Genomic DNA, 22,099 nt, shown 5'->3' on the forward strand with positions numbered 1-22,099 from the left:
TACGTCGAATTGCAAAGCCACGCGTTCGCGTGGTTGACGCGGACACGTGAGGAGGGTATTTTACAAATGATGCGATTGTGTCATCCACACAGACGCGTGGGTCAAATGGTGCCAGGGGCACGCCTCTAGCCACATTCTTGAGCAACTCTCTATTTCTTTTTTTTAATGCTGCGAAGGCACTATGACGCGAGCGCATCAACGACGCTGGCGCGTCGCATGCCTTAACACTCCCCTTTTTTTTAGATGCAATATGCAATATGCGGATGAGATGCAGAATATTGGCATTAGTACTGAGAAAAGTTATTGACGAAGGAAGGTAAGGAGAGGGGGAGGAACGATCATACCATAGTGGGTTGTCTCCCACCCAGCACTTTGCTTTAACGTCCTTAAGTTGGACGCTCCACTAGCTCAGTCTTCTGCTGTGGGCAGATCTTCCAAGAGGAAGATCTCTTGTTCCTGGTTTTTCGCCATGGAATAAATTCAAGCGATGTCCATTGACTTTGATAAGTTCAGGGCTTGAAGGATGGCTCAAGTGAAAGACTCCGTATGGTTCCACCCTCTCTACTCGATAGGGACCATCCCATCTGGATCTCAGCTTGCCAGGCATGAGTCGCATTCTGGAGTTGTAAAGTAGGGCTAAGTCCCCTGGTTGGAATTCTCTTCTCTTAATGCTCTTGTCATGCACAGCCGTCACCTTCTCTTTATACATCCTGGAGTTTTCATAAGCGTCTAGGCGGAGGTTCTCTAATTCTTGCAGTTGCAACTTCCGTTCAGCTCCGACTCTCTCATAGTCCATGTTGCATTCCTTTATTGCCCAGAAGGCTTTGTGTTCTAACTCAACTGGGAGATGACGGGCCTTTCCATAAACCAAGAGGAAAGGACTCATCCCAATCGGTGTCTTGTATGCTATCCGATATGCCCAAAGCGCGTCTTGGAGCCTAGTGCTCCAGTCCTTTCTATGAGGCTTGACGACCTTTTGCAATATGTGCTTTATCTCTCTATTAGACACCTCTGCTTGCCCATTAGTCTGGGGGTGATAGGCTGTTGATACTTTATGAATTATCCCATGCCTCTTTAGTAAACCTGTTAGTCTCCTGTTACAAAAGTGAGTGCCTTGATCACTCATGATTGCTCGTGGTGATCCAAAGCGACAAATAATATGGTTTCTAACAAAGGAAACAACGGTGTTAGCATCATCAGTACGGGTAGAAATTGCTTCCACCCATTTAGAAACATAATCTACAGCTAACAGTATATAAAGGTGGCCATTAGAATTTGGAAATGGACCCATGAAGTCAATGCCCCAAACATAAAAAATTTCACAGAAAAGCATAATTTGTTGAGGCATTTCATCCCTCTGGGATATATTACCAAACCTTTGGCAAGGAGGACAAGATTTACAAAGGTCAGCAGCATCCTTAAAAAGAGTAGGCTACCAGAATCCACAGTCTAAAACTTTTCTAGCAGTTCGTTGAGGGCCAAAATGTCCTCCACTCTCAGATGAGTGGCAGGCCTCTAAAATGGACTAGAATTCTGATTAAGGTACACACCGTCTAATTATCTGGTCAGTACCACACCTCCATAGATATGGGTCATCCCATACATAGTATTTGGACTCGCTTTTCAGCTTGTGTCTTTGATGCTTAGTGAAATCGGGAGGAAAAGTATGGCTAACTAGATAATTAGCTACAGGTGCATACCAAGGGGCTACATCAGATACTGCCTGTAAGCTATCAAATGGGAAATTATCATTGATAGGAATGTAGTCATCTTTAATGTGCTCAAGGCGACTCAAGTGGTCAGCCACTAAATTTTGGTTACCACTCCTATCTTTAATTTCCAGATCAAATTTTTACAGCAGTAGTATCCAACGTATTAGCCTTGGTTTAGACTCCTTTTTAGCTAATAAATATTTTAGAGCTGCATGATCTGAGTACACTACTACCTTAGTACCATGTAAATAGGCTCGGAATTTATCCAGAGCAAAAACAATAACTAGAAGCTCTTTTTCAGTAGTAGTGTAATTAGATTGAGCAGCATCTAAAGTCTTAGATGCATAAGCAATTACAAAAGGGTTGTTACCTTCATGTTGAGCCAGTGCTGCTCCTACTGCATGATTCAAGGCGTCACACATGATTTCAAATGGTTGATTCCAGTCTGGTCACCTCACAATCGGAGCTTGAGTCAAGGTGATCTTTAGCTTATCAAACGCTTGTTTGCAATCCTCACTGAACTCGAACTCAATGTCTTTCTGCAGTAGTCTGGATAAGGGCAGTGCTACCTTACTGAAGTCTTTAATGAATCTCCTGTAAAAACCTGCATGGCCAAGGAGCGAATGGACTTCCCTCACAGAGGAGGGGTAAGGTAAACTAGAAATAACATCCACCTTTGCTGGGTCTACAGAGATACCAGTATCAGAAACAACATGTCCCAGAACAATACCTTGTTTTACCATAAAATGACATTTTTCAAAATATAAAACAAGGTTTGAACTGACACACCTGTCCAGTACTTTAGATAAACTATCCAAGCAAAGGTTAAATGAATCACCATAAACACTAAATTCATCCATAAAAACTTCCATACAAGTCTCAATGAGATCAGAGAAAAGACTCATCATACACCTTTGGAAAGTAACTGGTGCATTGCACAAGGCAAAGGGCATTCTTTTACAAGCATAAGTCCCAAAAGGACATGTAAAAGTAGTCTTTTCTTTATCTTCAGGAGCTATATAGATTTGAAAATAACCTGTATAACCATCTAGAAAGCAGTAGTGAGATTTACCTGACAGGTGATCAAGCATATGATAAATGAATCGCAAGGGATAATGATCCTTGCGAGTGGCTTGGTTGAGACGCCTGTAGTCAATGGAAACTCTCCATGCATTCTACACTCTGGTTGTCAAAAGTTCTCCTTGCTCATTCCTTATTGTTGTAACTCCAGACTTCTTGGGCACCACTTGTACTGGGCTGACCCATTCGCTATCTGAAATGGGGTAAATGATATCTGCTTCAAGTAGTCTGGTTACTTCCTTCTTGACAACTTCTAAGATGGTGGGATTCAATCTTCTCTGAGGTTGATGGACAGGCTTTGCTCCTTCTTCTAAGAATATTCTATGTTCGCAAAATTGAGGGCTGATGCCTACTATATCTGCCAAGCTCCATCCAATTGCTTTCTTATGCGTCCTCAATACACTAAGTAGTTGTTCTTCTTGTTGGGAAGTGAGCTCCCTTGCAGTGATAACTGGAAACTTCTATTTGTCCTCAAGGTATGCATACTTGAAGTGTGCAGGAAGAGGCTTTAATTCCATTTTCCGCTCATGGTTTGGTTCTGGATTCTCTGGGGCTGGTGAAAATGATAATGAATCTTCAGTGTGTTTGGAGGGTGTCCCCACACTTGGGTTTTGCTCCATGTGATCCTCTTCCATTTTTTCCTGGTGAGTTACTACTATGATTTCGCCAATGATGTCACATTGGAATATGGAGTGATCTTCTGGGGGGTGCTTCATAGCTTCATCCATATTGAAGCTCACTGTTCTGCCATCTACCTCAAAGGAATAGGTTCCCGAAAAGGCATCCAGCTTGAATTTTGAAGTCTTGAAAAATGGTCTACCAAGCAGGATTGACGAAGGTTTTCCTGAGTCATTTTGGGGCATCTCCAGGATATAAAAGTCAATGGGAAATGTGAGCCCCTTAATGCTCACTAACACATCTTCAGCAATTCCAATCACTGTGATAATGCTTTTATCTGCTAATACAAAACGAGCTGCCGACCTTTTCAAGGGCGGGAGCCTTAAAGCATTATATATAGACAAGGGCATAATACTCACGCATGCTCCTAAATCACACATACAGTCATAAAATATCACACCTCCAATGGTACAGTTAACCATGTATGGGCCTGGGTCACTACATTTTTCAGGTATATTTCCCATTAAAGTAGATATAGAACTACCTAAAGGAATAATTTCTAATTCATTAATTTTATCTTTATGTACTTTTAGAAAATTTGCATATTTAGGCACTTGCTGAATAACATCTGATGAGCGGATAATTTATACGCTTTTTGGCATTATTTTTAGGTAGTTTTTAATATAATCTAGTTACTTTTAGGGATGTTTTCATTAGTTTTTATGCTAAATTCACATTTCTGGACTTTACTATGAGTTTATGTATTTTTCTATGATTTCGGGTATTTTCTGGCTGAAATTGAGGGACCTGAGCAAAACTCTGATAGGAGGCTGACAAAGGACTGCTGATGCTGTTGGAATCTGACCTCCCTGCACTCAAAATGGATTTCTGGAGCTACAGAACTCCAAATGGTACGCCCTTAACGGTGTTGGAAAGTAGACATCCAGAGCTTTCCAGAAATATATAATAGTTTATACTTTATTCGTGATTAGATGACGTAAACTGGCGCTCAACGCCAGTTCCATGTTGCTGTCTGGAGTCAAACGCCAGAAACACGTCACAAACCGGAGTTGAACGCCCAAAACACGTTACAACTTGGCGTTCAACTCCAAAAGAAGCCTCAGCTCGTGGATAGATCAAGCTCAGCCCAAGCACACACCAAGTGGGCCCCGGAAGTGAATTTATGCATCAATTACTTACCTCTGTAAACCCTAGTAGCTAGTTTAGTATAAATAGAACTTTTTACTAGTTTATTAGATATCTTGGATTGTATTATTCAATCTCTGGAAGCCTAGTCCTTAGACCTTCATGGGGGCTGGCCATTCGGGCATGCCTGAACCTTTCACTTATGTATTTTCAATGGTGGAGTTTCTACACACCATAGATTAAGGGTGTGGAGCTCTGCTGTACCTCAAGTTTCAATGCAATTACTATTATCTTCTATCCAATTCTCTTTATTCCTTTTCTAAGATATTCGTTGCACTTCAACTTGATGAATATGATGATCCGTGACACTCATCATCATTCTCACCTATGAACGCGCGTGACTAACAACCACTTCCGTTCTACCTTAGATCGGGCGCATATATCTTGGATTCCATAATCAGAATCTTCGTGGTATAAGCTAGAATTGATGGCGGCATTCATGGGAATCCGGAAAGTCTAACCTTGTCTGTGGTATTCCGAGTAGGATTCCGGGATTGAATGACTGTGACGAGCTTCAAACTCCTGAAGGCTGGGCGTTAGTGACAGACGCAAAAGAATCACGGGATTCTATTCCAACCTGATTGAGAACCGACAGATGATTAGCCGTGCTGTGACAGAGCATTTGGACCTTTTTACTGAGAGGATGGGATGTAGCCATTGACAACGGTGATGCCCTACATATAGCTTGCCATAGAAGGGAGTGATAAAATTGGATAAAAGCAGTAGGAAAGCAGAGATTCAGGAGGAACACAACATCTCCATGCACCTATCTGAAATTCCCACCATTGGAGTACATGAGTAACTTTATCTTTACTTTCTGTTTATTTTTATTAATCATATTTAAACCAATAATCCATAATCAATTACTATCCGCCTGACTGAGATTTACAAGATGACCATAGCTTGCTTCATACCAACAATCTCTGTAGGATCGACCCTTACTCACGTAAGGTTTATTACTTGGAGGACCCAGTACACTTGCTGGTTAGTTGAGCGAAGTTGTGGAAAGAAAGTGCTGAGTTGACAGATGCACATACCAAAGAGCTATTATTGATGATCACAATTTTGTCCACCAAGTTTTTGGCGCCGTTGCTGGGGATTGTTCGAGTATGGACAACTGACGGTTCATCTTGTTGGTCAGATTAGGTAATTTTCTTTTCAAAAAGTTTTCAAAAATTTTTTTCTTTATTTTCGTTTTTCAAAAATATAATTTTCGAAAAAATTATAAAAATACAAAAAAATTCATAAAATCATAAAAAACCAAAAACATCTTGTATTTCTTGTTTTAGTCTTGAGTCAATTTTTAAGTTTGGTGTCAATTGCATGTTTTTAAAATTTATGCATTATTTTTTCGAAAATTCCATGCATTCATAGTATTCTTCATGATCTTCAAGTTGTTCTTGGTAAGTCTTCTTGTTTGATCTTGATGTTTTCTTGTTTTGCATCTTTTGTTGTTTTTCATATGCATTTTTCGTTTGTTAGAGTCCATGCATTAAAGATTTTTAAGTTTGGTGTCTTGCATATTTTCTTTGCATAAAAAATTTTTCAAAAATATGTTCTTGATGTTCATCATGATCTTCAAAGTGTTCTTGGTGTTCATCTTGACATTCATAGTGTTCTTGCATGCATCTTGTGTTTTGATCCACCTATGTTTTGGGTCATTTTGTGTTTTTCTCTCTCATCATTAAAAATTCAAAAATAAAAAATATCTTTTCCTTATTTCTCTCCAAACTTTCGAAAATTTGAGTTGACTTAGTCAAAAATTTTTAAAATTAGTTATTTCTTGTAAGTCAAGTCAAATTTTCAATTTTAAAAATCTTATCTTTTCAAAATCTTTTTCAAAAATCATATCTTTTTCATTTTTTCTATTTTTTCGAAAATTTTGAAAATTATTTTTCAAAAATCTTTTTCTTAAATTCATTTCTTAATTTTCGAAAATTCACTAACAATTAATGAGATTGATTCAAAAATTTGAAGTTTGTTACTTTCTTGTTAAGAAAAGTTCAATCTTTAAATTCTAGAATCATATCTTTTAGTTTCTTGTTAGCTAAGTAATTAATTTTAATTTTAAAAATTAAATCTTTTTCAATCCTATCTTTTTATCATATCTTCTTATCTTATCTTTTTATCATATCTTTTTTAAAATTTTATCCTTTTCAAAAATTTAATTTCAAAATATCTTATCTAACTTCTTATCTTCTTATCTTTTCAAATTTGATTTTAATAACTTTTTCAACTAACTATTTGACTTTTTGTTTGTTTCTTATCTTTTTCAAAACCACCTAACTACTTTTCCCTCTCTAATTTTCCAAAATATCTCATCCTTTTTCAAAAATTCTTTTTAATTAATTAATTGTTTTAATTTTAATTCTATCTTATCTTTTATTTTCGAAAATCATTTAACTTCTTTTCAAATTTATTTTCGAAATTTCTTCCCTCTCCCTTCTTTTATTTATTTATTTATCTACTAACACTTCTCTTCACCTCTCTTCATCTCAAATCACTGCCCCTATCTATTCATTCTTCTTCACTCCTATTCCCTTTCTTCTTCTACTAACATAAAGGAATCTCTATACTGTGACATAGAGGATTCCTCTTTCTTTTCTTGTTCTCTTCTTCCCTATATGAGTAAGAACAAGGAAAAAGGCATTCTTGTTGAAGCTGATCCTGAACCTGAAAGGACTCTGAAAAGGAAATTAAGAGAAGCTAAATTACAACAATCCAGAGACAACCTTTCTGAAATTTTTGAACAAGAAAAGGAGATGGCAGCCGAACCCAACAACAATAATGCAAGGAGGATGCTTGGTGATTTCACTAAACCAACTTCCAAATTTGATGGAAGAAGCATCTCCATTAGGGCCATTGGAGCAAATAATTTTGAGCTGAAACCTCAATTAGTTGCTCTAATGCAACAGAACTGCAAGTTTCATGGACTTCCATCTGAAGATCCTTACCAGTTTTTAACTGAGTTCTTGCAGATTTGTGAGACTGTAAAGATGAATGGAGTAGATCCTGAAGTCTACAGGCTCATGCTTTTCCCTTTTGCTGTAAGAGACAGAGCTAGAACATGGTTGGACTCACAACCTAAAGATAGCCTGGACTCCTGGGATAAGCTGGTCACGGCCTTCTTGGATAAATTCTTTCCCCTCAAAAGTTGAGCAAGCTTAGAGTGGATGTTCAAACCTTCAAACAAAAAGATGGTGAATCCCTCTATGAAGTTTGGGAAAGATACAAGCAGATGACCAAAAAGTGTCCTTCTGACATGTTTTCCGAATGGACCATATTAGATATATTCTATTATGGTCTATCTGAGTTTTCCAAGATGTCATTGGACCATTCTGCAGGTGGATCCATTCACCTAAAGAAAACGCCTGCAGAAGCTCAAGAACTTATTGACATGGTTGCAAATAATCAATTCATGTACACTTCTGATAGGAATTCCGTGAATAATGGGATGCCTCAGAGGAAGAGAGTTCTTGAAATTGATGCTCTGAATGCCATATTGGCTCAGAATAAAGTGTTGACTCAGCAAGTCAACATGATCACTCAAAGTCTGAATGGATGGCAAAATGCATCCAACAGTACTAAAGAGGCAGCTTCTGAAGAAGCTTATGATCCTGAGAACCCTGCAATAGCAGAGGTAAATTACATGGGTGAACCTTATGGAAACACCTATAATTCATCATGGAGAAATCATCCAAATTTCTCATGGAAGGATCAACAAAAGCCTCAACAAGGCTTTAATAATGGTTGAAGAAACAGGCTAAGTAATAACAAGCCTTTTCCATCATCTTCTCAGCAACAGATAGAGAATTCTGAGCAGAGCCCCTCTAATTTAGTAAATTTAGTCTCTGATCTGTCTAAGGCCACTTTAAGTTTCATGAGTGAAACAAGGTCAACCATCAGAAATTTGGAGGCACAAGTGGGCCAGCTGAGTAAGAAAGTCACTGAAACTTCTCCCAGTACTCTCCCAAGCAATACAGAAGAAAATCCAAGAGGAAAGTGCAAGGCCATTGATGTAATCAATATGGCCGAATGCACAAGGGAGGAGAAGGACGAAAATCCTAGTGAGGAAGACCTCCTGGGATGTCTCTCAAACAAGAAGGAGTTCCCTATTGAGGATCTAAAGGAATCTGAGGCTCATTTAGAGACCATAGAGATTCCATTAAATCTCCTTCTGCCATTCATGAGCTCTAAAGATTATTCTTCCTCTGAAGAGAATGAAGATGTAACTGGAGAGCAAGTTACTCAATATCTAGGAGCCATCATGAAGCTGAATGCCAAGTTATTTGGTAATAAGACTTGGGAAGGTGAACCTCCCTTGCTCATTAGTGAACTTGATACATGGGTTCAGCAAACTCTACCTCAAAAAAAAAAAAAAAAAACAAGATCCTGGGAAATTCTTAATACCCTGTACCATAGGCACCATGACCTTTGAAAAAGCTCTGTGTGACCTAGGGTCAGGCATAAATCTTATGCCACTCTCTGTAAAGGAGAAACTAGGGATCATTGAGGTACAGCCTGCTTTATTCTCATTACAATTGGCAGACAAGTCAGTAAGACAAGCTTATGGATTAGTAGAGGACGTGTTAGTAAAGGTTGAAGGCCTTTACATCCCTGCTGATTTCATAATCTTAGACACTAGGAAGGAAGGAGATGAATGCATTATCCTTGGAAGACCTTTCCTAGCCACAGCAGGTGTTGTGATTGATATTAACAGAGGAGAATTAGTCCTTCAATTGAATGGGGACTACCATGTGTTTAAGGCACACGACTATCCTTCTGTAACAAGAGAGAGTAAGTGGTGGACGAAATTATGATCTATATTCTTTAAGTTGTACTCATTGTAAAATTATGGAATTTGAAATTGGCACGAGTGATCACAACTCCGTTCAACTAACCAGCAAGTGTACTGGGTCGTCCAAGTAATAAACCTTACGCGAGTAAGGGTCGATCCCACAGAGATTGTTGGTATGAAGCAAGCTATGGTCACCTTGTAAATCTCAGTTAGGCAGATTAAATTGGTTTATGGTTTCGAAAATAGAAATAAGAAAATAGAAGAAATATAAGGGAGAGAATACTTATGCAGATTCATTGGTGGGAATTTCAGATAAGCGAATGGAGATACTGTATGCTCAAGGACGCCTGCTATCCTCCTGCTTCAACTCAATCCTTCTTACTCCTTTCCATGGCAAGCTGTGTATAGGGGTTCACCGTTCGACGATGGCTACTTTGAATCCTCTCGGGAAAATGGTCTCTGCGGCTGTCACTCGCATGGCTAATCGTCTGGAGGCATCACACTGGCCGAAGGCTACATCCCATCCTCGCAGTGAAAACTACGCTCACGCGCTCTGTCACAGCACGGCTAATCACTGGTTGGTTCCCGCACCTACTGGAATAGAATCCCTTGATTCTTTTGCGTCTGTCACTAACGCCCAGCACTTGCGAGTCTGAAGCACGTCACAGTCATTCATTACCGGAATCCTACTCGGAATACCACAGACAAGGTTAGAATTTCTGGATTCCCAGGATCCTACTCGGAATACCACAGACAAGGTGAGACTTTCCGGATCCTCATAAATGCCACCATCTATCTAGCTTATACCACGAAGATTCTGTTGGGGAATCTAAGAGATACACATTCAAGCTCGGTTGCATGTAGAACGGAGGTGGTTGTCAATCACGCGTGTTCATAAGTGAGAATGATAATGAGCGTCACATAATCATCACATTCATCATGTTCTTGGGTACGAATGAATATCTTGGAATAAGAATAGAGAGATTTGAATAAAAGAAAATAGAATTGCATTAATACTTGAGGTACAGCAGAGCTCCACACCTTAATCTATGGTGTGCAGAAACTCCACCGTTGAAAATACATAAGTAAAAGGTTCAGGCATGGCCGAGAGGCCAGCCCCCAAAACGTGATCACTAGATTCAAAATACAATCCAGGATCTGGTCAAAGACAACTAATACAATAGTTAAATGTTCTATTTATAATAAACTAGCTCCTAGGGTTTACATGAGTAAGTAATTGATGCATAAATCCACTTCCGGGGCCCACTTGGTGTATGCTTGGGCTGAGCTTGATCAATCCACGAGCTGAGGCTTCTCTTGGAGTTGAACTCCGAGTTATGACGTGTTTTGGGCGTTCAACTCCGGATCATGACGTTTTTCTGGCGTTTAACTCCAGACAGCAGCATGAACTTGGCGTTCAACGCCAAGTTACGTCGTCAATTTCCGAATAAAGTATGGACTATATATATTGCTGGAAAGCTCTGGATGTCTACTTTCCAACGCCGTTGAGAGCGCGCCATTTAGAGTTCTGTAGCTCCAGAAAATCCATTTCGAGTGCAGGGAGGTCAGATTCCAACAGCATCAGCAGTCCTTTTGTCAGCTTTTTTCAGAGTTTTGCTCAAGTCCCTCAATTTCAGCCAGAAATTACCTGAAATCACAGAAAAACACACAAACTCATAGTAAAGTCCAGAAATGTGAATTTAACATAAAAACTAATGAAAACATCCCTAAAATTAGCTTAAACTTACTAAAAACTATCTAAAACAATGCCAAAAAGCGTATAAATTATCCGCTCATCACAACACCAAACTTAAATTGTTGCTTGTCCCCAAGCAACTGAAAATCAAATAGGATAAAAGAAGAGAATATACTATAAATTCCAGAATATCAATGAATATTAATTATAATTAGATGAGCGGGACTTGTAGCTTTTTGCTTCTGAACAGTTTTGGCATCTCACTTTTTCCTTTGAAGTTTAGAATGATTGGCTTCTCTAGGAACTTAGAATTTCGGATGGTGTTATTGACTTTCCTAGTTAAGCATGTTGATTCTTGAACACAGCTACTTATGAGTCTTGGCTGTGGCCCTAAGCACTTTGTTTTCCAGTATTACCACCGGATACATAAATGCCACAGACACATAACTGGGTGAACCTTTTCAGATTGTGACTCAGCTTTGCTAGAGTTCCCAGTTAGTGGTGTCCAGAGCTCTTAAGCATACTCTTTTGCTTTGGATCACGACTTTAACCACTCAGTCTCAAGCTTTTTCACTTGGACCTTCATGACACAAGCACATGGTTAGGGACAGCTTGATTTAGCCGCTTAGGCCTGGATTTAATTTCCTTGGGCCCTCCTATCCATTGATGCTCAAAGCCTTGGATCCTTTTTACCCTTGCCTTTTGGTTTTAAGGGCTCGTGGCTTTTTCTATTGCTCCTTCTTTTTTTTTCGCCATTCACTGCTTTTTCTTGCTTCCAGAATCAATTTCATGATTTTTCAGATCATCAATAACATTTCTCTTTGTTCATCATTCTTTCAAGAGCCAACAATTTTAACATTCATAAACAACAAGATCAAAAGACATATGCACTGTTCAAGCATTCATTCAGAAAACAAAAAGTATTGTCACCACATCAATATAATTAAATTAAATTCAAGGATAAATTCGAAATTCATGTACTTCTTGTTCTTTTGAATTAAAACATTTTTCTTTTAAGAGAGGTGAAGGATTAATGGAATTTATTAATAGCTTTAAGGCATGGTTACATACTAATGATCATGAACTAAAGACACAAAACATAGATAAACACAATATTAAAAACGAAAAACAGAAAGAAATAAAGAACAAGGAATGAATCCACCTCTAGTGGCGTCTTCTTCTTGAAGGACCAATGATGTTCTTTAGCTCTTCTATGTCCCTTCCTTGCCTTTGTTGCTCTTCCCTCATTGCTCTTTGATCTTCTCTTATTTCTTGGAGAATGATGGAGTGCTCATGATGTTCCACCCTTAATTGTTCCACATTGTGGCTCAAACCTTCTAAGGAAGTGTTGAGTTGCTCCCAATAGTTGTTTGGAGGAAAGTGTATCCCTTGAGGCATCTCAGGGATTTCTTGATGATGAGCTTCCTCATGCACCTCTTGAGAACCGTGAGGGGCTTCTCTTGCTTGCTCCATCCTATTCTTGGTGATGGGCTTATCCTCTTCAATGGAGATGTCTCCTTCTATGATAACTCCAGCTGAGTAACATAGATGGCAAATAAGGTGAGGAAAAGCTAGCCGTGCCATAGGTGAGGGCTTGTCGACTATTTTGTAGATTTCATTGGAGATGACCTCATGAACTTCTACTTCCTCTCCAATCATGATGCCATGAATCATGATGGCCCGATCCACAGTAACTTCAGATCGGTTGCTAGTAGGAATGATGGAGCGTTGAATGAACTCCAACCATCCTCTAGCTATAGGCTTGAGGTCCAGTCTTCTTAGTTGGACTGGCTTGCCTTTGGAGTCTCTCTTCCGTTGAGCTCCTTCCACACAAATGTCCATAAGGACTTGGTCCAACCTTTGATCAAAGTTGACCCTTCTAGTGTAGGGGCGTTCATCTCCTTGCATCATGGGCAAGGGAAACGCCAACCTTACATTTTCCGGACTGAAATCCAAGTATTTCCCCCGAACCATTGTGAGATAATTCTTTGGACTCGGGTTCATACTTTGATCATGGTTCCTAGTGATCCATGCATTGGCATAGAACTCTTGAACCATTAAGATTCCGACTTGTTGCATGGGGTTGGTTAAGACTTTCCAACCTCTTCTTCGGACTTCATGTCGGATCTCCGGATACTCATTTTTCTTGAGCTTGAAAGGGACCTCAGGGATCACCTTCTTCTTTGCCACAACATCATAGAAGTGGTCTTGATGGCTCTTGGAGATGAATCTTTCCATCTCCCATGACTCGGAGGTGGAAGCTTTTGTCTTCCCTTTTCCTTTTCTAGAGGATACTCCGGCCTTAGGTGCCATTGGTAATGGAAAAACAAAAAAAACTTATGCTTTTACCACACCAAACTTAAAATATTGCTCGCCCTCGAGCAAGAGAAGAAAGAATAGAAGAAGAAGAAGAAGAAAGTATGGTAGAGAAGGGGGAGTGGTAGGTTCGGCTTAGGTGAAGAAGAAGGGGTTTGTGTTGTGTGAAAATGAAGTAGAAAGGAAGGGTATTTATAGGGAGAGGGAGGAGGTATGTTCGGCCATTTTTGGTGGGAATGGGTGGGAAATTTGTTTGAATTTTTGAAGGTTGGTGGGGTTTATGGGGAAGAGTGGATGGATGTGAGTGGTGAATGGGGTAATTGGGAAGAGGAATTGAGGTGATTGGTGAAGGTTTTTGGGAAGTGTGATATGGGGAAGAGTGAAATAGGATTAGGAGAGTGTGATTAGGATTAAAAGGTAAGGTGGGAATATGTTAGGTGGGGATCCTGTGGGGTCCACAGATCCTGTGGTGTCAAGGAATTTCATCCCTGCACCAAATAGGCATGTAAAATGCCTTTGTGCATCATTCTGGCGTTTAAACGCCCATTGGTGCACATTCTGGGTGTTCAACGCTGATGAGCGGATAATTTGTACACTTTTGGCATTATTTTTAGTATGTTTTAGTATCTTTTAGTTAGTTTTTAGTATATTTTTATTAGTTTTTATTTAAAATTCACTTTTCTGGACTTTACTATGAGTTTGTGTGTTTTTCTGTGATTTCAGGTATTTTCTGACTGAAATTGAAGGTTCTGAGTAAAAATCTGATCCAGAGACTGAAAAGGACTGCAGATGCTGTTGGATTCTGACCTCCCTGCACTCGAAGTGGATTTTCTGGAGCTACAGAAGCCCAATTGGCGCGCTCTCAACGGCATTGGAAATTAGACATCCAGGGCTTTCCAGCAATATATAATAGTCCATACTTTGTCCAAGATTTGATGGCCCAAACCCGCGTAGCAATCCGGCCTCAGAAATTCCAGCGTTAAACGCCGGAACTGGAATAAAAGTTGGAGTTAAACGCCCAAACTGGCATGAAAGCTGGCGTTTAACTCCAGAAAACGTCTCTACACTTAAAAGCTTCAATGCTCAGCCCAAGCACACACCAAGTGGGCCAGGAAGTGGATTTTTCTGTCATTTACTCATTTCTGTAAACCTTAGGATACTAGTTTACTACTTATAGGACCTTTTGACTTTGTAATCAGTACCGAATGCTACCGAATGCGACCTTATGACATTGTACACGTTTTCTTCCACAGCATGAGTCTCTAAACCCCATGGTTGGGGGTGAGGAGCTCTGCTGTGTCTTGATGGATTAATGCAATTACTACTGTTTCTCATTCAATCATGCTTGCTTCCATTCTAAGATAATACTTGTTCTTAATCCGGATGAATGTGATGATCAGTGACAATCATCATCATTCTCAACTATGAACATGTGCCTGACAACCACCTCTTTCTACCTTAGATTAAGTAGTTATCTCTTGGATTCTTTTATCGGAATCTTCGTGGTATAAGCTAGACTGATGGCGGCATTCAAGAGAATCCGGAAGGTCTAAACCTTGTCTGTGGTATTCTGAGTAGGATTCAATGACTGAATGACTGTGACGTGCTTCAATCTCCTGAAGGCGGGGCGTTAGTGACAGACGCCAAAAGAATCACTGGATTCTACTCCGGTCTGATTGAGAACCGACATATGGAATGTCGTGCCGTGACAGGGCATTAGGAATCGTTCCAATGAGAGGATGGAGGTAGCCACTGACAACGGTGAAACCCTACACACAGCTTGCCATGGAAGGAGACTTGCGTGTTTGATGAAGAGACAGTAGGAAAGCAGAGATTCAGAAGATGGAGCATCTCCAAACCTCAACCTATTCTCCATTACTGCAAAACAAGTAACCATTTCATGTTCTTTTGCTTTTCACAATCAATCCTGAATATTTCTGATATCCTGACTAAGATTTACAAGATAACCATAGCTTGATTCAAGCCGACAATCTCCGTGGGATCGACCCTTGCTCACGCAAGGTATTACTTGGACGACCCAGTGCACTTGCTGGTTAGTTGTGCGGGATTGCAAAAGTGTTATTGCAATTTCGTGCACCAAACGCCCATGTAAAGCATGTTTCTGGCGTTGAACGCCAGTTTCATGCTTGTTACTGGCGTTCAGCGCCAGTTTTTCCTCTCTGGGCACATTCCTGGCGTTCAGCGCTAGAATATTGCTTGTTTCTGGCGTTCAGCGCCAGAATGGTGCTCTGTTCTGGCGTTCAACGCCAGCCAGATGCATCTTACTGGCGTTGAACGCCAGCCTGTGCGTCCTCCAGGGTGTGAATTTTTTCTTCTGCTGTTTTTGACTCTGTTTTTAATTTTATGATTTTTTCGTGACTCCTCATGATCATGTACCTAATAAAACACAAAATAACAATAATATAGAATAAAAATTAGATAAATAAATTGGGTTGCCTCCCAACAAGCGCTTCTTTAATGTCAATAGCTTGACAGTGGCTCTCATGGAGCCACAAGGTAATCAGGTCAATGTTGTATAGTTGCCAACACCAAACTTAGAGTTTGGATATGGGGTCTTAACACCAAACTTAGAGTTTGGTTGTGGCCTCACAACACCAAACTTAGAGTTTGACTGTGTGGGCTCTTCTTGACTCTGAACTGAGAGAAGCTCTTCATGCTTACTCTCTTCTGTCACAGAGGGATGGCCATGTGCCTTAAACACAAGGTAGTCCCCATTCAATTGAAGGACTAATTCACCTCTGTTGACATCTATCACAGCTCCTGCTGTGGCTAGGAAAGGTCTTCCAAGGATGATGCAATCATCTTCTTCCTTCCTAGTGTCTAAGATTATGAAATCAGCAGGGATGTAAAGGCCTTCAACCTTTACTAGCACGTCCTCTACTAATCCATAAGCTTGTCTCATTGACTTGTCTGCCAGTTGTAATGAGAACAAGGCAGGTTGTACCTCAATGATCCCCAGCTTCTCCATTACAGAGAGTGGCATAAGATTTATCCCTGACCCCAGATCACACAGAGCTTTTTCAAAGATCATGGTGCCTATGGTACAAGGTATTAAGAACTTGCCAGGATCTTGTTTCTTTTGAGGTAGAATTTTCTGAATCCAAGTATCCAGTTCATTAATGAGCAAGGGAGGTTCACTTTCCCAAGTCTCATTACCAAACAACTTGGCATTCAGCTTCATGATAGCTCCTAAATATTGAGCAACTTGCTCTCCAGTTACATCTTCATCCTCTTCAGAGGATGAATAGTCTTCAGAGCTCATGAATGGCAGAAGGAGATTTAATGGAATCTCTATGGTCTCTGTATGAGCCTCAGATTCCTTTGGATCCTTAATAGGAAACTCCTTCTTGCTTGAAGAACATCCCAGGAGGTCTTCCTCACTAGGATTTTCGTCCTCCTCCTCCCTTGTGCATTCGGCCATATTGACTATGTCAATGGCTTTGCACTCTCCTTTTGGATTCTCTTCTGTATTGCTTGGGAAAATACTGGGAGGAGTTTCAATGACTTTCTTACTCAGCTGGCCCACTTGTGCCTCCAGATTTCTAATAGAGGATCTTGTTTCACTCATGAAACTGAAAGTGGCCTTTGACAGATCAGAGACTACATTGGCTAAATTAGAGGTGTTTTGTTCAGAATTCTCTGTCTGTTGCTGAGAAGATGATGGATATGGCTTGCTATTGCCCAGCCTGTTGCGTCCACCATTGTTAAAGCCTTGTTGAGGCTTTTATTGATCCTTCCATGAGAAATTTGGATGATTTCTCCATGATGAGTTATAGGTGTTTCCATAAGGTTCACCCATGTAATTAACCTCTGCCATGGCAGGGTTCTCAGGATCATAAGCTTCTTCAGAAGCTGCCTCTCTAGTACTGTTGGATGCATGTTGCCATCCATTCAGATTCTGAGAGATCATGTTGACCTGTTAAGTCAACACTTTGTTCTGAGCCAATATGGCATTCAGAGTGTAAATTTCAAGAACTCCTTTCTTTTGAGGTATCCCATTATTCACGGAGTTCCTCTCAGAAGTGTACATGAATTGGTTGTTTGCAACCATGTCAATGAGTTCTTTGAGCCTCTTCAGGCGTTTTCTTCAGGTGAATAGATCCACCTGCAGAATGGTCCAATGACATTTTCGAAAATTCAGAGAGACCATAATAGAATATATCTAAAATGGTCCATTCTGAAAACATGTCAGATGGACATCTCTTGGTCAGCTGCTTGTATCTTTCCCAAGCTTCATAGAGGGATTCACCATCTTTTTGTTTGAAGGTTTGAACATCCACTCTCAGCTTGCTCAGCTTTTGAGGAGGAAAAAATTTATCCAAGAAGGCAGTGACCAGCTTATCCCAGGAGTCCAGGCTATCCTTGGGTTGTGAATCCAACCATACTCTAGCTCTGTCTCTTACAGCAAAAGGGAAAAGCATGAGTCTGTAGACTTCAGGGTCAACTCCATTCGTCTTTACAGTCTCACAGATCTGCAAGAACTCAGTTAAAAACTGATAAGGATCTTCAGATGGAAGTCCATAAAACTTGCAGTTTTGTTGCATTAAGGCAACTAGCTGAGGTTTCAGCTCAAAGTTGTTGGCTCCAATGGCAGGAATGGAGATGCTTCTTCCATCAAACTTGGACGTTGGCTTTGTGAAGTCACCAAGCATTCTCCTTGCATTATTATTATTTTCGGCTGCCATCTCCTTCTCTTATTTGAAAATTTCTGAAAGGTTATTTCTGGATTGTTGTAATTTACTTCTCTTAATTTTCTCTTCAAAGTCCTTTCAGGTTCTGGATCAATTTCAACAAGAGTGCCTTTATCCCTGTTCCTGCTCATATGAAAGAGAAGAAAACAAGAAAAGAAAGAGGAATCCTATGTCACAGTATAGAGATTCCTTTATGTTAGTAGAAAAAGAAGGGGTAGAATAGTGAAGAGGGAGATTCGGATTTTGGATGAAGAGAGGTGAAGAGAAGTGTCAGTAAATAATAATTAAATAGAAGAAGAAAAGAGAAGGGAAAATTTCGAAAATAGTTTTGAAAAAGAGGTTAGTGATTTTCGAAATCAGAGATAAATGTAATTGAATTTAAAATTTAAAACATTAATTAATTAAAAATAATTTTGAAAAAGAAAGAGGCATTTTCGAAAATTAGAGAGAGGGAAAGTAGTTAGGTGGTTTTGAAAAAGATAAGAAACAAACAAGAAGTTAGTTAGTTGATTGAAAAGATTTGAAATCAAAATTGAAAAAGATAAGAAGATAAAAAGTTAGATAAGATATTTTGAAATCACTTTTTGAAAAAGATAAAATTTTTTTGAAAAAGATAAAATAAAAGATAAAAAGATTTAGTTTAAAAATTTTGAAATTATTTACTTCACTAACAAGAAACTACAAGATAAGATTCTAGAACTTAAAGATTGGACCTTTCTTAACAAGAAAGTAACAAACTTCAAATTTTGAACCAATCACATTAATTATTAGTGAATTTTCGAAAATATGATGTAAAGATAAAGGAAAAGATTTTGAAAAGATAAGATTTTTAAAATTGAAATTTTGACTTGACTTGTAAGAAACAACTATTTTTAAAAATTTTTGACCAAGTCAACCCAAAATTTCGAAAATTTGGAGGGAAATAAGGAAAAGATATTTTTTTATTTTGAATTTTTAATTATGAGAGAGAAAAACAACAAAAATACTCAATGCATGAAATTTTTAGATCAAAACCATGAATGCATGCAAGAATGCTATGAATGTCAAGATGAACACCAAGAACACTTTGAAGATCATGATGAACATCAAGAACATAATTTTGAAAAATTTTTGATGCAAAGGAAACATGCAAGACACCGAACTTAGAAATCTTTAATGTATGGAAATATGAATGCGAAATGCATATGAAAAACAACAAATAACACAAAACAAGAAAATCAAGATCAAACAAGAAGACTTACCAAAAACAACTTGAAGATCATGAAGAACACCATGAATGCATGAATTTTCGAAAAATGCAAGAAAAGATTTTTAAAGCATGCAATTGACACCAAACTTAAAAATTGACTCAAGACTCAACAAGAACGCAAAATATTTTGATTTTTATGATTTTATGATTTTTTTGAATTTTTATTAATTTTTTTTCGAAAATAAAGTTAGAAAACGAAAAATAAAAGAAAAATTTTGAAAAAGATTTTTGAAAAGAAATTACCTAATCTGAGCAACAAGATGAACCGTCAGTTGTCCATACTCGAACAATCCCCGGCAACGGCGCCAAAAACTTGGTGGACGAAATTATGATCTATATTCTTTAAGTTGTACTCATTGTAAAATTATGGAATTTGAAATTGGCACGAGTGATCACAACTCCGTTCAACTAACCAGCAAGTGTACTGGGTCGTCCAAGTAATAAACCTTACGCGAGTAAGGGTCGATCCCACAGAGATTGTTGGTATGAAGCAAGCTATGGTCACCTTGTAAATCTCAGTTAGGCAGATTAAATTGGTTTATGGTTTCGAAAATAGAAATAAGAAAATAGAAGAAATAAAAGGGAGAGAATACTTATGCAGATTCATTGGTGGAAATTTCAGATAAGCGAATGGAGATACTGTATGCTCAAGGACGCCTGCTATCCTCCTGCTTCAACTCAATCCTTCTTACTCCTTTCCATGGCAAGCTGTGTATAGGGGTTCACCGTTCGACGATGGCTACTTTGAATCCTCTCGGGAAAATGGTCCTCTGCGGCTGTCACTCGCATGGCTAATCGTCTGGAGGCATCACACTGGCCGAAGGCTACATCCATCCTCGCAGTGAAAACTACGCTCACGCGCTCTGTCACAGCACGGCTAATCACTGGTTGGTTCCCGCGCCTGCTGGAATAGAATCCCTTGATTCTTTTGCGTCTGTCACTAACGCCCAGCACTTGCGAGTCTGAAGCACGTCACAGTCATTCATTACCGGAATCCTACTCGGAATACCACAGACAAGGTTAGACTTTCCGGATTCCCAGGATCCTACTCGGAATACCACGGACAAGGTGAGACTTTCCGGATCCTCATAAATGCCGTCATCTATCTAGCTTATACCACGAAGATTCTGTTGGGGAATCTAAGATACACATTCAAGCTCGGTTGCATGTAGAACGGAGGTGGTTGTCAATCACGCGTGTTCATAAGTGAGAATGATAATGAGCGTCACATAATCATCACATTCATCATGTTCTTGGGTACGAATGAATATCTTGGAATAAGAATAAGAGAGATTTGAATAAAAGAAAATAGAATTGCATTAATACTTGAGGTACAGCAGAGGTCCACACCCTTAATCTATGGTGTGCAAAACTCCACCGTTGAAATACATAAGTAAAAGGTTCAGGCATGGCCGAGAGGCCAGCCCCCAAAACGTGATCACTAGATTCAAAATACAATCCAGGATCTGGTCAAAGACAACTAATACAATAGTTAAATGTTCTATTTATAATAAACTAGCTCCTAGGGTTTACATGAGTAAGTAATTGATGCATAAATCCACTTCCGGGGCCCACTTGGTGTATGCTTGGGCTGAGCTTGATCAATCCACGAGCTGAGGCTTCTCTTGGAGTTGAACTCCGAGTTATGACGTGTTTTGGGCGTTCAACTCCGGATCATGACGTTTTTCTGGCGTTTAACTCCAGACAGCAGCATGAACTTGGCGTTCAACGCCAAGTTACGTCGTCAATTTCCGAATAAAGTATGGACTATTATATATTTCTGGAAAGCTCTGGATGTCTAATTTCCAACGCCGTTGAGAGCGCGCCATTTAGAGTCCTGTAGCTCCAGAAAATCCATTTCGAGTGCAGGGAGGTCAGATTCCAACAGCATCAGCAGTCCTTTTGTCAGCTTTTTTCAGAGTTTTGCTCAAGTCCCTCAATTTCAGCCAGAAATTACCTGAAATCACAAAAAAAACACACAAACTCATAGTAAAGTCCAGAAATGTGAATTTAACATAAAAACTAATGAAAACATCCCTAAAAGTAGCTTAAACTTACTAAAAACTATCTAAAAACAATGCCAAAAAGCGTATAAATTATCCGCTCATCACAACACCAAACTTAAATTGTTGCTTGTCCCCAAGCAACTGAAAATCAAATAGGATAAAAAGAAGAGAATATACTATAAATTCCAGAATATCAATGAATATTAATTATAATTAGATGAGCGGGACTTGTAGCTTTTTGCTTCTGAACAGTTTTGGCATCTCACTTTTTCCTTTGAAGTTTAGAATGATTGGCTTCTCTAGGAACTTAGAATTTCGGATGGTGTTATTGACTTTCCTAGTTAAGCATGTTGATTCTTGAACACAGCTACTTATGAGTCTTGGCTGTGGCCCTAAGCACTTTGTTTTCCAGTATTACCACCGGATACATAAATGCCACAGACACATAACTGGGTGAACCTTTTCAGATTGTGACTCAGCTTTGCTAGAGTCCCCAGTTAGTGGTGTCCAGAGCTCTTAAGCACACTCTTTTGCTTTGGATCACGACTTTAACCACTCAGTCTCAAGCTTTTTCACTTGGACCTTCATGACACAAGCACATGGTTAGGGACAGCTTGATTTAGCCGCTTAGGCCTGGATTTAATTTCCTTGGGCCCTCCTATCCATTGATGCTCAAAGCCTTGGATCCTTTTACCCTTGCCTTTTG

At 39.3% G+C, this 22,099-nt stretch overlaps 1 non-coding gene across 1 annotated transcript; it reads right to left on the reverse strand.

The window, feature by feature from the left end:
- Positions 1–7,776: 7,776 nt before the first annotated feature.
- Positions 7,777–7,880, reverse strand: LOC130959892 (small nucleolar RNA R71). The gene has a single exon (XR_009078883.1). It is a non-coding gene; the product is annotated as a small nucleolar RNA R71 (small nucleolar RNA).
- Positions 7,881–22,099: the final 14,219 nt, after the last annotated feature.

This window comes from Arachis stenosperma, unplaced genomic scaffold (assembly GCF_014773155.1).
Source record: "Arachis stenosperma cultivar V10309 unplaced genomic scaffold, arast.V10309.gnm1.PFL2 arast.V10309.gnm1.Scaffold_100025, whole genome shotgun sequence".
In the NCBI taxonomy this organism is placed as follows: domain Eukaryota; kingdom Viridiplantae; phylum Streptophyta; class Magnoliopsida; order Fabales; family Fabaceae; genus Arachis; species Arachis stenosperma.